This window comes from Capra hircus, unplaced genomic scaffold (assembly GCF_001704415.2).
Source record: "Capra hircus breed San Clemente unplaced genomic scaffold, ASM170441v1, whole genome shotgun sequence".
Lineage (NCBI taxonomy): Eukaryota > Metazoa > Chordata > Mammalia > Artiodactyla > Bovidae > Capra > Capra hircus.
In genome coordinates, this window is record NW_017199044.1 from 1 (window position 1) to 16,810 (window position 16,810).

The following is a 16,810-nucleotide window of genomic DNA, read 5'->3' on the forward strand; positions in this document are numbered from 1 at the left end:
TTGAGGCTAAATCACAGAGTTAGAAGTGCAACCTGACATGATCATGATGAGCATGTGAAAGAAAAAAAATAACCAGGACAAAGAAACTCGGTGGTTACCAAAACTCATGTTCCTGGAGAAGAAAGCTTGTACTTCTGTATATCTGCAAGTTTCCTGTCAGGGATATTAGTGTGGACACACGCATGTGTGTGCATATGTGACCAAAATCGCCTGACAGTACACTTGTGAATATGAAGTGTTGGAACTGACCGAGCCAGGCGATGGAAGTCGGATAGCGAAAACATGAAAGCTATAGGGAAAGGTACATACTCAGGCCATGAGAAGCACTGGAGCCGGGGTACCAATGCCTGTTATCTCACTGAGTGAGCAGTTTCTAAGTGGAATCACAGTGGTGCACCCAGGAAGCCTGGCAGAAAGGAGAGGCAGGAAGAAATTGACTGGGGGCCACCAGTGAGAGTGCAGAGGATCCAAGACAGAGAAGAGGCTATAATCCTAGACACAGAAGCCACAGTGGGTGACCCCACAGCCCTTGGACATGCAGCTACAAAGGCCTTTCCATCCTTCTCGAACACTGGGCATTCTTTCCCTGACCGTACACGAGCATGAGCAACACTTGCCATTTATGTGAGGTTTCAGAAATGGACAAGCACGGCAGCATAGGCACTTGCTACCTGCATAGTCTTCCAGTCTGAAACATCCACTTTGTACTCTTTGCAGAAAGCATATATAGGGGGGCAGGACTATAGGATGGATGGCTTAGATTGCTCCTGTTGCTGCTCCCAGCCCACAGGATTGGGTAACTGGGCAGGCTGGTACGTGTTCTCAGATGGAGAGCAAAACCACTTGAAAGGGCCTCGATAGGGTAAATGGGCAGACGTACATGTCTCCCGCACCAGTGAGTCACAGAGCTTAACAGGGAGTTGTCCTTAGCCACTCACTGGCAGGAATTTGAACAAGGTTCAGGGAGCTTCCTCATGCCAGCAGAGCATGCCCCATTTTTCCCTCTGTGAAAAGTGTGGCCAAGCCACCTCAGGCCTGTGCAGGTTCATGTCTGTCCAGTGAGGGAGGGAGGTTACCCGACCCCTTCTGTGGTTCAGCAGTGACTGCCCACTGTTGGCTTTCAAGATTGAGAAAGCACTCTCAATCTAAAAATCTGGACCAAAAATATCTGATCTCCCTTGGTGCAACTCACTCAGGAGGAGAAGGGCTTGCCTTCACTCAAGGGATAAGCTTCTCCTATAAGTGCTGGTGTCCATAGAGTGGCAAATGGCAACCACCACTTAAAGAGAAGGAGACACACAGACACCAGCCCTGGTACACACAAGGAAGGATTGCTCCAAACAGTGCTATGCCAAAGCAGAGACAAAGAGACAGAGAGCTCTATGCCCTAAGGTCCTGGTGTCCCTGAACAAGAGATCAACGTGGCAAACGGTGGGCTTTTTCCCTACTCCCCTAAGCATTTGGCCAGCAACAGTCTGTCTGTCCCGTGGAGAAAAGTGTTCAGCCACGTGGCACCCCTGTGTATCCTTTGGATACTCAGGGGAGAGCTCCCAGTTATTGAAGGTCCTGTGGGACACAGGAGTGTGCTGTTTTGGAATGTGGATCAGCAATCCGTGGTTGGAATTTTCAGAACCAGACCAATGACAGCGCCTGAGTAGCGGCAGATGCAAAACCTGCTAGCTCTCTGGAGCAGAGTCTGGCCACGCAGTGGAGCAGATCCCAGGAACCACGGAAGATGCCTTCCGGTCTAGGGGCGTGTCCATCGTTTACATTCCACCCCCCTCTCGGCCATTGATCTAGATCTGGGTCAGCTGCCTGTGTGTGGCTCACAGCCTAGAGCCCCGCCTGTATGGCTGATGTCCCAGGGCCCATTCACCCTGTTTTGGGCTGCCACCATCCGTTTCTATAGTTCAGCCGACACCACACCCACATGAGCCATAGCCTCTGAACCATGCCCCACACTCCCCACAGCAAAAACGCTAGTGGGCCCCACAGGATTACTGCACCCTGGGCTGCCATTGCTCACCACTTGCTGTGATACTATTAAGTCCTGTCCTTTAGCATCTGACCCAGGCTGGGGTCATGGCCAGAGCCAAAAGGAGCGCGAGAGGCGGTCAGAGGAAAGCGGGAGCGTCCTGGGACCCCATACCTCCTTAGTTGTGAGCCTGGGTTCTCAGGGGGATGGGGCCCCGTGGCCGGTCCTGATAATGCTGCGCATGGCTGGGATTTTGCAGCCACCAGTGGCCACACCAGGCGAAGATGCCACCCTCTTCAGAGTGGAGGCAGGAGAGGACGGCGAGGCCCAGGTGGACGGAGTCGTGGCAGGGATCAGACGGGGTTTCTATCTGCTTACAGAGGACATCTTTGAGGATGTGGAGGTTGTGCCAGATGAGGAGCAGCAACAGGGGTCCTCGTTGGAGTTGCAGAAGACGGTGGAGGAGCAGTGCCAGGAAAGGCCTGGAGGCCCGAGTGAGCTTCCGGCACTAGATGTGCTGCAGGCACTGGCGACCCTGCAAGGGGATCTGAGCTCTGAGCCTGAGAAAACCTGCAGGGCCTACGTTTGGTTCACGTGCAAGAGCCATGAGAGGAGGAAGCGTGACTTGGCTCAGAAGAGTGCCATCATCCAGGGCATCCCTGGCTTCTGGGCCAACGTGGTATCCTTTCTGCTACTCCCTGTGGTCCGCTGCTCAGGAGGAGGGGGAGGTGCAGAGGCAGGAGCAGGAGCAGGGGTGGAGGCAAGGGCGCAAGATGGGTGCTGGTGGACCCTGAAGGAAGTGTGGTACTGGGCAGTTGGCAGGCTCCAAAGGCACAGCTGAGTAGGGTCTGGGCAGGGCCACACCTGTACGTGTCGCAGCCATGACTTTGTGTGTCTACTTCAGGCCTGATCTGAGGAGGAACAGCCTCTAAGTCAGGAATGACCAGAGACAGAACACCAGGGCAGCCTTAGCTGACAGTTATTGTTGTAAAGGTGAATGATTCCAAAGATAACTGAGATCTGGGAGTAACACACACACACACACACACACACACAACATATGTAGACATACACTAGCCAACACTAACTCCTTTGCTTTCAGACAGGGTTTGTCACAACGACTGTAAGTCCTACCATGTAAGCAGTGACATGCCACTACCCAGCATACACAGGTCTGGGAAATAACAGCTATCAGAAACAGCCCCTGCTTGGGGAATGCAGACCACCTCAGATGCAGAACACCACCAGGAACACAGAGCCATGAGCTTTTCTGATGGTATGGCAGGGCCTGAGCTCATCAGTAGTGGCTGGGTAAGCAGAAGTGCCCAGCATCCTTGAAGATGCCTGTTCCCATGTCGTTCTTCCACCCCAGAGTAGGGCTGATGCTCCTGGCTCTTCTTGGCCCAGCATGTGGCATAAATGGCTCCTTGACCTCAAGCAGATTATGAACCACCCTCAAGTTTCTGTCATGATCAGCGACCAAGATAAAGACTTTCTCAGCTATATGATCGACTTGAATGTCAGGGAGGGAGACTGAGGTCAGGTGGGTATGGGACTTAGTGGGGTGTTGGATGATCATGTTATCCATGCTCCTATACTGTGAGAGTTTGGAGAGGCTTCGTGGAAGCTGTTAATGCCTGCCTGGGAGGCAAGCTGAGGACCCTAGAAGCTTGCACCTTTTCCCTCCTCCCTATCCTAGCAGGTACAGGTGTGAATCATCCACGGTCATGCAGCAAGCTGATCTTTTCCTTTCGGGACCACCCCTATTTCTTGAAAAGAGTGATCACTAAGGAGTATTACCTTGACATCCCTGGTAAAATATGAGTCCGGGAATGATGATTGTGGGTGTGCAGGGGTGTGGATGATCCACCTATGGGATCCACACCCATCTCCTCTCTTCCTGCAGGGTATAGGGGACATTGTTCCACTCCAGTCCATTGGTTCTGGGACTTTGAACAGGGAGCATCAACTGCAGGCTGGACACCTGGAGCCTTAACTTTCTCAACTGGTTTTCAGGTGCAACTGCCCAGAATCAGACAGGATTACTGAGGTGGTATTGTTTTGGTCCTGCATACAGTTGATGATTGTTGTTGGAGTTCTTGGCTGCTCGTGTGAGGGTTCGGATCCTGGTCAGCCCAGGGCTGAGCTTGCTCAGGCAGCAAAGTGTTGCCAGCAGATTATCAGCGAAGATGAGTGGGACGGTCCCCTGTAGGCCTACCCCAGGAGAGAAGATTCTTCCATGACAGAAACACATGTGGTGAAGGGGTCTCGAGGTGGGCCATGAAGGGACAGCCCTGTACTAGCTGGGACACTGTCCTTTCCCAAACGGGGATGCTCAGCCTCATGCAAGCTGGCTGCGGAGTCTGAATTTGGGCCATGCATGTAGCAAGTGGCCTGCTGAGACTGGGGGCTTGGGGATTCAGTGTGTCTGTGAGTGAAGCAACTCCCCTCAAATCAGTTGTGATTGCAGAGTGAGAGTCCTAGGTGATACTACTAGAGGCAGGGTGAATTAAGTTTCTTTGTCAGAATCCTCCTTCCATGGGTCCTGCCAACCCCTGGCCTCCTGCTGCTCACTGAGTTTGAGATTGCCTGGGCCATACACTCCGGCCCCTTACCCTGGGAAGGCCTATCATTGCAAGGGCGTCCTCTCCGAGGTCCCAGTGCACCTGTGTGCTGACTGTGGGATCTTCTGTGAATGTCCACATCCACCACTCGATGGCTCAGCACCACCACACATGCTGCATTGGCAGCGGCTTCAGGCTACCTTGGGAAAATATGGAAGAGCTCGGGGAGGAGGCAGACAGGAAGCCACAAGGACAGGACATGGTGCCTACTGACTCCATCTCCGACATTGCAGCGACCAACCACCCTTAGACTGGGGACGCCTCGTGCTTCCTCTTATGGTTGCTCAGCACGTGCTCTCCTGTCGCCTTCATATCTACATCTTCCTTGGGCCAGACACATGCACACACACACACAGAGTGCAGACATAAACACACAGTGTATACAAACACATGCTCAGCATGGGGACACAAACACAAACAGGGAACACAGGCTCCTGAAACACCTTTGTTTCCTGTTTGGGTTTGTGTCCCCATGCTGAGCATGTGTGTGTATACACATGTGCTTGCATCAGACATGTTTGTGTGTGCGTGTGTGTGTGTGTGTGTGTGTGTCCAGCCTAGGGCAGACGCAGAGATGAAGACCAAATACAAAAACACGCTCACCATTTCTACCTTGCTATTGTGTTTGTTTAGACCGGGAAGAGGAGTTACATGTGTCCCATGGAGAAAAGTATCCAGCCACGTGGAGCCCCTGTTTATCCTTTGGTCCCTCAGGGAGATTTCTCAGTTATTGAGGGTCCTGAGGGACACAGGACTGTGCTGTTCAGATTGCGAAGCAGGAACCCATCCTTGGAATTTCCTGAGCCTGGACAATGACAGTGCCTGGGGGGTCAGCAGATGCAAAACCCATTACCTCCCTGGAGCGGTATATGCCATGTGGGTGCACTGTAGCCCAGGAACCCTGGAAGATGCCCTATGTTTGAGGGGCGTGTCCATAAGGGTGCCGCCACCGCGCCTCTCGGCCATTGGACTAGATTTGGGCCAGCAGCCTGTGCGTGGCTCACAGCCTAGGGATCCGCCTATTCGGCTGATTTCCCCAGGGCCCCTTCACCCTGTCCCGCGCTGTCTGCCACCCCTTTCTTCAGCCTCAGGCCACCAGACACACACCAGCTCCCGCTTCCCTACCATCCCCCTCACTCCCAGCCCCCAAAGAGCTCACAGTGGGTCCCACAGGATTCCTGAAGCCTGAGCCGCATTTGCACACCACTTGTTGTGCTATTATGTCCCATCCCTTCACATCTGCCCCAGCCTCAGGTCACGACCAGGGCCAAGAGGAGTGTGAAAGGCAGTCAGAGGAATGCAGGAGCATCCTGGGACCGCAGACCTTCCTAGCTGTGAGCCCCGGTTTCAGGACGCTGGGGTTGGTGGCCTGCCATCCTCACGCTTTTTGAGGCTGGGACCTTGCAGCCACAAGTTGTCATGCCAGGCAAAGGAGCCACGCTATGCAGAGTGGAGGTGAAGGAGGAAGGTGCACCCCTGGTGGACTGTTGGGTGGTTGTTCTAGCTGCTTGCGGAAGACGTCATGGAGGAGGTGGAGGTTGTGGCAGATGAGGAGCAGCAATAGGGCTTCCTCCAGGAGCTGAGAAGACGGTGGAGGAGCAGGGCCAGGAAAGGCCCGGGAGCGCTATTGAGCTTCCAGGGCAAGACGCGCTGCAGGCACTGGCTGCCCTGCTGGTGGAACTGAGCTCTGAGCATAAGAAAAACTGCAGGGCCTACTTCCAGTTCATGTGCAAGAACCATCAGAGGAGGAAGCCTGACTTGGCTTGGAGGAGCGCCATCATCTGGGGCATCCCTTGCTTCTGGGCCATAGCTGTATCCTTTCTTCTGCTCTTTGAAGTCTGCTGCTCAGGAAGACGAGGAGGCGCAGGAACCTTTTCCCTCCTCCCGAGCCTGACAAGTGCTGTTGCGGAGCCATCCATCGTCCCACTGCAAGTTGATATTTTCCTTTCAGGAACCCCCTACTTCTTGAACACAGTGACCACTAAGTAGAATTACCTTGACATCACTTGTAAAACGTGGTTCCTGGGGTGATGAGTGTGGGTGTGCAAGGTTGTGGATTGTCCACCTGTGGGATCCACACCCATTTCCCCTGTCTCTCTGTAGGGTATAGGGCACGTTTTTCCACTCCTGTCCACTGGTTCTGGGACTTTGAACGGGGAGCATCCAGCCACAGCATGGACACCAGGAGCCTTAACTTTCTCGGCTGGTGGTTAGGTCACAACTGCTCAGAACTGAACAGGATTGCTGAGGTGTGGTTGCTTTGGGCCTGAACACAGTTAGCAATTCCTTTTGGGATTTTTGGCTGCTGGCTCACCTTGCTCGTATTGCCAGCAGACTGTCGGCCAAGATGTGTGGGACGATCTCCTGAAGTAGTACCCTGGGCAGGAAGGTTCTTCCATGAGAGTAACTGACAGAAACATAGGTGGAGATGGGGTCTGAAGGTGGGCCCTGAAGGGACACTCGTGTGATACTACAGGGACACTGTCCTTTCCCAAATGGGGATGCTCAGACTCATGCAAGCTGGCTGTGGAGCCTGAATTTGGCTTGTGCATGTAGCAGGGGACCTCCTGAGACTGTCTATTTGGGCACTAGGTGTGTCCATGAGTGAAGCAAGTCTCCATCAAATCAGCTGTGGTGACAGCACCAGAATCCAGGTGATACTACTAGGGGCAGTGTGTATTAAGTATCTTTGTCAGAATCATCCTTTGTGGGTCCTTCCATCCCCTGGCCTCCTGCTGCTCACTGAGTTTGAGATTGCCTGGGCACTTCACTCCCACCTCTTACCCTGGGAAGGCCTATCATTGAAAAGGTGTCCTCTCCGGGTTCCCAGCGCACCTGTGTGCTGACTTTGGGATCTTGTTTGAATTCCCACTATCACTACTCAGTGTCTCACAACCACCAAACATGCTGTGCTGGAAGCGGCTTCAGGCTGCGTTGGGAAAATATGGAAGAGTTCGTGGAGAAGGTGAACAGGGAGCCCCAAGGGCAGGACATGTTGCCTACTGTCACCATCTCTGACATTGCTGGCCTCGGTCATCTTCACCTCCTGAAACACCTGTATTCATTGTTTGCATTTGTGTCCCCATGCTGAGCATGTGTGTGTATACACACATGCTTATTTATGCGGGCTGTGTTTGCGTGTGTGTGTGTGTGTGTGTGTGTGTGTGTGTGTGTGTGTGTAACCAGCCCAGGGCGGAAGCAGAGATGAAGGCGGCAGGAGAGGAGGTGCTGAGCAACCAGAAGAGGAGTCATGAGGCGACCAGGCTGAAGGTGGTTTGTCGCCGTATCTCTGCATTGACCCTGCCCAGGATAGAAAGGAGGAAAGGATGGCCAGTGATAACTCCAGACTGTTGCTCCAGATATCTGCAATTACATCAGATACAAAACATGCTCATCAGTTCTACAATGTTGTTGTGTGTGTTTGGATCAGGAAGAGGGTTTCATGGTCTAAGGATTCACACAGAGCAAATCATGTGGGGTGGGGCTTTGAAACCACTGCCTGTGGAGCCCTCAGTGTGTGGGGCCATGGGCTGGCCTGTGGAAATGATGGACGTGGCTATGGCAAGACCCGGGATGGTGAGGCTAAGGTCCTGCCGAGATGGGCAGAGAGCTGAAGGAGAAAGAGTCACAGACTGCCTGCTGCATTGGAGACTTGTTTCCACACACATGTGAAAAGGAGAACTGGGACGGTCCTGGGCCAGTGCTGCCCCAGATCACCCCAGCAGCCAGCACATGCCCTCCCTGAGGGTGGCACACATAGGCAAGATATGACACAAAACATGAGATGTGCTGAAGTATGCTGTATCTGCAAAACCACAGGCATCCTAGGAGAGGCATGCTCTGTAAGCCTGGCATGCCTCCAGGCACTTCCAGCCTGCCTCCCTGGCAGTGCCCAAAGGCGAGGAAAGCACAAGTGGGTTTACCTGTGTGACCCTATGCCAGGATATGCCTGTGAGGAGGGAACAGAGAAAAGACAAGGGCGATGGGTAAACTGCATGTCCCAAGGGACCTCAGGAGAGTGGGAGACAGACAAGCCCCTGGGGCAGTTCAGGGCCTGCCGGTTTTCAGGGTCCAGACTCTAGGCAGTAGCGGTCCTGCCAAAGATACCCCATGGTCCGTGCTGAAAGTTCTGACATGAATTCCTTGTTTTCTTTGGGGTCTTGCCCCTGGCTTTGGGGGCCTGTGGGGCAAAGGTGCACGTCTGCACCTGAAAGAGGATTCTGGTAGTTTTGCTGGAGCAGAATCTCTGATTGTGTTGTAGGGGATCTACACCCAGGTGACACTCAGAGGGATGCTGCCTTCCAGGTGACCGTCTTGGATGTCCCTGGGCCCAGCTGGCCACTGGCTTCCTTAGCACGGGTGCTGTGTAGGGAAGCAGGGATGCGTGACTGTAGGGAGTCCTACCTGGGCCTAATGAGAGCACGTGAAAGAGAGCCTTGGCATTTAGCAAATCACTGAGGCATGGGTGGTTCAAGCCCTCTTGGTCCATTTGAGATAGTAACACTGCTTTCTGTCCAATGGAGGTATTAGCTCTGGGCCCAGAAACTGCAGGTTTCCCAGGGCCTCATCTGTTGGGGGACTCCATGTGCATGGGTAGTGTTAAACAGAAAGGAAGACGTGTAGGGATGCCACCTGATTTTTATGGCCTCCGGTTCCATTCTTTGTTTCGGAAGAGACCCTGTATCCATGTGCACCTTCTTCACAACCTTGGATCAGACTCAGGCCTGTCACAGTCTCTGGGGGCTTTTGGAGGCTTGGGCATTTCTGGCCTTTTCCTGCTACATGGAGATAGGACACGGGGGCACAGGTAGATGGTGCACACAGAACGCTACACAGATAGGAAGAACAGGGGGCCTCCTTCAGAATGCTGTGGGCTGTAAGGGGTGGTAGGCTAGCAAGAGGGGCACAACATTGACAAGCGATGACCTAGATAGGTGCACACCGAGAAAGCAGTTCTTCAAGTCAGCTGAGCTCAGAGGTCCTTGTTTTCTGGTCCCCTGAAGGAATGCACAGGCAATGGATCAGGCCAACGTGACTGGTACTGTGAAGCTGTCCAAGGTGATGGGAGAATGCAGACGGCAGGCACATGTTATACAGCTGTTCATGGCAAGAACTTCCAACCCTGCCTGCTGCTCTGCAGGCCAGTCCCTGTCAATAGCTAATGCCAAGGTTTTGTAACCTTTGAGGATAAGGCACACAGTTAGAAGTGTAACATGCCATGATCGATGAGCTAGTGAAAAAACAAGGACAAAGAAATGTGGGTGCTTACCAAAATTCATGTTCCTGGAAAAGAAAGCTTGTACTTCGGCATATGGACAAGTTTCCTCTCAGTGATGTTACTGTGTACACTCATATGTCTGTGCACATGTGCGCATAGAAATTTGAGTGCTTACCAAAATTCATGTTTCTGGAAAAGAAAACTTGTACTTCTGCATATGGACAAGTTTCCTCTCAGTGATGTTACTGTACACGTGCATGTTTGTGCACATGTGCCTGTAGAATTTTGAGTGCTTACCAAAATTCATGTTCCTGGAAAAGAATGCTTGTACTTCTGCATAAGGACAGGTTTCCTCTCAGGGATGTCACTGTGTACATGCGTATGTTTGCGCACATTTGCGCGTAGAAATCCCTGCCTGTTCGCTTGTGAGTATGAGCTATTGCAACTGACCTAGCCAGGTGATAGAAGTTGGACAGCGAAAACATGAAGTTCTTAGGGAAAGGTACATAGTCTCTGGCCAGCAGAAGCACTGAAGCCAGAGAATCGCTCCCCGTTATCTCACTGAGCAAACACGTTCTAAGTGGAATCACAGTCGTGCACCTAGAACGCCTGGCAGAAAGGAGCGGCAGGAGGAAAGATCCTGGGGAGTGTGAAGGGGAAAGTCCACTACACCTGCAGTTTAAGAAAAGTAGAAAATGTACCTAATGAGCTGGGAGGACAAACTGTACTTAATTGAGTTATCTAAGAGGATTTCCATCCAAACAGCCAAACGTGCTTCCTGGTTTCTTCTTGCTGCCTGTAGTAAAACATGAAGGGAATTTTTCTAAAAAATGTTTAAGATAAAGACTATTAAAACAGGAGACAAAACTTGCTGATTTGGGAATTTTCCAGTCTTTTAGGATAACAGAAGATGTTAAAATTAATGACTCTCAGGGCATCGAGATTATGTGGTCTAAATATAACATTTTACACCACCTATAGGCCAGTTCTTCTTCATATTATTAAGGTGTTCTAAAGATGAGTGTGACTGTAAAATTCTTTGTTAAGCCTCAGAAAGCTGGAAGGGGATGCCTCATGACATTATTTAGTCAGGCCAATACCCTCCAAAGCGTTTAGCTGTGTCACTCAGAGATCCTTTCAGTCACACAATAAGACTTCTACCAAGGCTCAGGGTGTAATCCCTCAGCTATCTCAGCAGAAAACCAAGACAGAGTCAGCCTTATTATGAAGACATGTGTGATTGTGGCTTGGGAGTGGGGTGCTTTGCCATGAACACCGGTAACATTATCAGGAGACACACCAAGGTTTTGAGATAACGTATTTAAGTTCAGCTCGGACTGAAAGGACCAGCAATAGTACAAAACAAGAGCGCTGGACTCCTACCTTCTACAAGCAGGAAGCAGGCTAGGGAGACTGTTTCATGTAACCATATACTAGCCATCTTTCATGCAATGGCATCATGTCAGGGGGTAGAATTAAAAAATCAGAGACTGAAGCCTAGGAAGTTTCCAGGCCTTAAATACTAATCAAAGGACTGCCCACAAGAACCCGTGGGATTTCAGAACTGCTACTATTGACTCCCATCTCCCCTCCCCTTTCTGGAACAGGAGTGTCTATGAAGGTTATCTGTGCCTGACCCACCACTGTATGTTGACTGTGAAAGTGAGCAGATTAACTCATCTCTTTTGTTCACACACCCTCAGGTCTAGAGGAACTACACTTGTATAATTTGAACTGATGTGCTGGAGACTTGAGAGGGTTTTGGACTGCAAGGAGATCAAACCAGTCAATCCTAAAGTAAATTTCTGCTGCATATTCATTGGAAGGACTGATCCTGAAGCTGAAGCTCCAATACTTGGGATATGTGATGCGAATAACTGACTCACTGGAAAAGACCATGATGCGGAAAAAAAATGAAGGTAGGAGAAGAGGACAGCAGAGGATGGGATTGTGGGATAGCATCATCGACTCAATGGACTTGAGTCTGGGCAAGCTCCAGATGTTGATGGACAGGGAAGTCTGCAGTGCTGCAGTCCATGGGGTTGCAAAGAATACGACACAACTGAGCAACAGAACACTTGAGATACTGTATACGTGGACCCTGATCCATAGCTGGACCTGACTTAAATGACAAGGTCCTGAACTTCAAGTTAATGCTGTAACGGATAAATTATTTAAAAGCATTGGCAGGAAAATGCATTTTGGACATACAAGCATGTAAACAATATCTGGCCATGTGTGTACCACGTGGTTTTAAATTACGTCCACAGTTCCTTCCTTCTCCCCTTCACATGCGTGGTGGACTTAGTGGCTCACTTCTAACGTTCGAATATTGTAGAAACGAACAATGAAGCATCTGAGACTAGGTCATAAAAGGCACTGCAGTGTCCTTGCGCATCCTCTTGGATCACTCACTCTAGAAGCCAGCTTAGTCATATCTTGAGAACACTCAGGGAGCCCTTTAGAGAGGCCCATGTGAAAGAACCGAGGCTTTCTCTCAGCAGCCAGCAAGCAAACTGGTTTCAACAGCTATGTGAGTAAGCCATCTTGGAAGGAAATCCACCAGTGCATGTTAAGGCTTCAGAGGATGGCAATCTCATGAGACACTGAGCCAGAACACTCAGCTGAATTACTCCTGGATTCCCAACTTTCCGCAGCAGTATGAAATAATTGTTTTAAGCTGCTAGTTCTGGGTAATTGGTTATGCAGCAGTTCAGTAATGCACTGCCAACTTTAGGCAATGTCTTTATTCAGAGCTGCCTGTCCATCTAGTCCAATCTAATCCACAATCTGCTACTTCAGTTTAGAAAACATAGCCCACCCTTGATTTGACCACCCTCAGTATCAGATCACATATCATTTCACTCACCTGAATATCTCACCAGCCTTGCCTAGCCTCAGCAATGATCCTCTCAGTTGAGCCAGAATCTAACCTCACCCTTATAGTGGTCTTAATAAGCTTCCATCCACTGACACCCATTCTGTTATTGTTGTCCATTGCTTTTCAGTCTCCCATCTCTGTTTGCAATCCCATGGACCCACCCTGTTCCTTAGCTATAAATCCCACCTGCATCCCTGCTGGAGTCAGACATAAGCTCAATCTCTCTCCCATATTATAATACCCCACTGTAGTACTCTTACCTTGAATAAAGTTTTTCTTACCACCTTTCCTAAGTGTTATGAATAATTTTTAAACATTTCCAATTTCTGTTAGTAAGGATTATTTTCAAAGGAATATAGTTTTATCCCGTTACTCTTTATACTATATTCATTTGGGGGAACAAATTTCTAGAATTAAAACATTTCATGTTTTTACCATACAAACAGAAAATATCTTTGAAAATACATTTACATTTCTTAAAATATGTAGTAATCTGAAAAGGATGTGTATAAAGACATGTCAGTGTATATACACAAATATCCTCAGAGGTCCCAGGAAAACTTCTCAGTAAACTATAAATGAAAACATTCAGCCTGTAAATAGTGAAATCTTTGGAAGCAACTTGCCAAAAATCGTAGACAATGAAATTTTAATTAAAAAACATGTATACATAAAAATATTTGGGATTCAGACAAAATTGCTAAATAAAGATAGGTCAATACCTAAACCATCTATTGAAAAAAAAAAAAAAGAAATCCTGAGTATCATGTAATAACCTATAATGGAAAAGAAATTACAAAAGAATAGATACATATCTGCATAACTAAATCACTCTGATATACATCTGAAAATCAACATTGTAAATCAAGCATATTTACAGGAAAAAAAATAGTAAAGAAAGCTTCTAAAATACAAAATTATGAAGGAAAAAATCCTAAAGAATGTAGAAAGTATATATGAATTGAAACAAAAATAGAAAACAACAAAAATAAAACTTGTTGGGATAATAAAACAAGAGCTGCTTCTTGGAGAAAGAAAATCAGAAACATTGATACAACTGTGGCAAATCTAATAAGGGGACAAGGAGGTTAATTCCAATACTACAAATGAGAAATGAAATGGGATTATGAGAGGATAATATTCAACTCTGAGTGGAATCACTTTTGTTTCAGGAAAGGTCCAATCAAGCAAAAACCTGGGGAAAGAAAGAGGAAGAGAGACAAGGGAAGAAAGCAAGAAAAAGAAAGGAAAGGAGAAGGAAAGAAAAGCAAATGTCTCAACAAATGTTGTAAACTATCCAATAAAACAATTCTCTTCAAGATCTAAAAACAGAAACGGAAATTTATTCAGCCAGATACTCATTGCTTTTGATGGTACTCAGAACAAGAAAGCCCATTTACACATCACTGTTTAGAAGTTTAGAACTGGCCAACACAATATGATTACTTAATCATTCCTTTTTTTTTTTTTTTTTTGCTTTTTTTTTTCTAACTTTTATTTAATTGTTAAGTCTTCTATTTCTCCTCTAATTTTTATTTCTATAACCTATTATTACTATATTTTTTTGTTTGTTTTTTAAAGAAAGACTTTTTTTTTTTTTTTTTTTTTTAAGGCAAACACCATATACAGTCTTTGGATGGTTTGTTGATGGCTTTTTTTTTTTTTTTTTGATTGTTTGTTTTTTAATAATTTTTTCTTTCTTTTTTTTTCTTTCTTTCTTCCTTTTTCCTTCTGCTTCTCTCTAATATTGTATCTTTGAAAATCCAACCTCTACTCTAGATTTTTAATCTTTGCTCTTAGGTTTTTGTGGTCAATTTTGTACATTTAAAAACCCAAACTTCACTATCCCAGTTTACCTGAGAGCGAGATTACTGGCTTGACCACTCTCTCCTCCTCTGGACTCTCCTTTTTCTGCACCAGGTGGCCTCTGTCTCTTTTCTCCCCCATCTCTCCTCTATCCAACTCTGTGAATCTCTGTGTGTTCCCGACGGTGGAGAACACCTAAGGAACAGGTTACTGGCAGGATTTGTCTCTCTCCTACTCACTCCTCTCTCTGATCCTCCTGGTCACCTCTGTCTACTTCCTCCCTCTCCTCTTCCCCGTATAACTCTGTAAATACCTCTGAGCGGTCCAGACTATAGAGCGCACATAAGGAAGTGACTACTGGCTAGCTTGCTCTCTTCTCTTTTGATCTCACCGCATCTCATTCCAGTTACCTCTAACTACCCCCTCCATCTTCTCTTCTCCTTATAACTCAGTGAACCTCTCTGAGTGTCCCTCAATGTGGAGAAACTTTTCATCTTTAACCTAGATGTTTTATCATCGGTGCTGTATAGATGGAGAAGTCTAGAGGCTACTGTAAAAATAAAACTGAAAACCAGAAGCAGGAGGCTTAAATCCAAAGCCTGAAAACATTAGAGAACTCTTGAATTCAGGGAACATTAAGCAATAGGAGCCCATCTAATGCCTTCATACCTACACCGAAACCAAGCTCCACCCAAGGGCCAACAAATTCCAAAACAAGACATACCACACAAATTCTCCAGCAACACAGGAACACTCCCCTGAGCTTCAATATACAGGCAGCTCAAAATTATCCCCAAACCTTTGATGTCTCGTAACCCATTACGGGTCACTCCACTTGCACTCCAGAGAGAAGAAACCCAGCTCCACCCACCAAAACTCCAACACAAGCCTCCCTAACCAGGAAACCTTGACAAGCCACTGATCAGAACCCCACCCAAAGTGAGGAAGCTCCATAATAAAGAGAACTCCACAAATTCCCAGAATATAAAAAGGCCACCCCAAATGCAGCAATATAACCAAGATGAAGAGACAGAGGAATACACAGCAGGTAAAGGAACAGGAGAGTTGCCCACCAAACCAAACAAAAGTGGAAGAAGTAGGGAATCTACCGGAGAAGGAATTCCGAATATTGATAGTGAAAATGATCCAAAATCTTGAAATCAAAATGGAATCACAGATAAATAGGCTAGAGACAAGGATTGAGAAGACGCAAGAAAGGTTTAACAAGGACCTAGAAGAAATAAAAAAGAGTCAAAATATAATGAATAATGCAATAAATGAGATCAGAAACACTCTGGAGGCAACAATTAGTAGAATAATGGAGGCAGAAGATAGGATTAGTGAAATAGAAGATAGAATGGTAGAAATAAATGAATCAGAGAGGAAACAAGAAAAACGAATTAAAAGAAATGAGGACAATCTCAGAGACCTCCAGGACAATATGAAACGCTCCAACATTCGAATTATAGGAGTCCCAGAAGAAGAAGAAGACAGAAAGAAAGATCATGAGAAAATCCTTGAGGAGATAATAGTTGAAAACTTCCCTAAAATGGGGAAGGAAATAATCACCCAAGTCCAAGAAACACAGAGAGTTTCAAATAGGATAAACCCAAGGCGAAACACCCCAAGACACATATTAATCAAATTAACAAAGATCAAACACAAAGAACAAATATTAAAAGCAGCAAGGGAAAAAACAACAAATAACACACAAGGGGATTCCCATTAGGATAACAGCTGATCTTTCAATAGAAACTCTTCAGGCCAGGAGGGAATGGCAAGACATACTTAAAGTGATGAAAGACAATAACCTACAGCCCAGATTACTGTACCCAGCAAGGATCTCATTCAAATACGAAGGAGACACCAAAAGCTTTACAGACAAGCAAAAGCTGAGAGAATTCAGCACCACCAAACCAGCTCTCCAACAAATTCTAAAGGATATTCTCTAGACAGGAAACACGAAAAGGGTGTATAAACCCGAACCCAAAACAATAAAGTAAATGGTAACGGGATCATACTTATCAATAATTACCTTAAACGATTATTTAAAAGAATAAAAATATGCCATGTTATTGTAAAAAGACAGCAGAAATAATTTTTTAAAAATTATTTCTACAAATACTAATTTTACTTACAATATTTTGGCACATTAATAAAACAATAAATTTTACCTGAAAGAACAAGCAAAGCAGACAAGGAAATTCACAAAGGGCAGTAACAAAATAGTAATCTTGACAGATATTCAATATATTTGTAAAGAAAACAAAGTGTCATTGTGTGAACAAAATATAGAGGGATCAATA

At 47.2% G+C, this 16,810-nt stretch overlaps 1 pseudogene; it reads left to right on the forward strand.

Annotated features, from left to right (window-relative positions):
• Nucleotides 1–1,971: 1,971 nt before the first annotated feature.
• Nucleotides 1,972–4,187, forward strand: LOC108635032 (annotated as a pseudogene).
• Nucleotides 4,188–16,810: the final 12,623 nt, after the last annotated feature.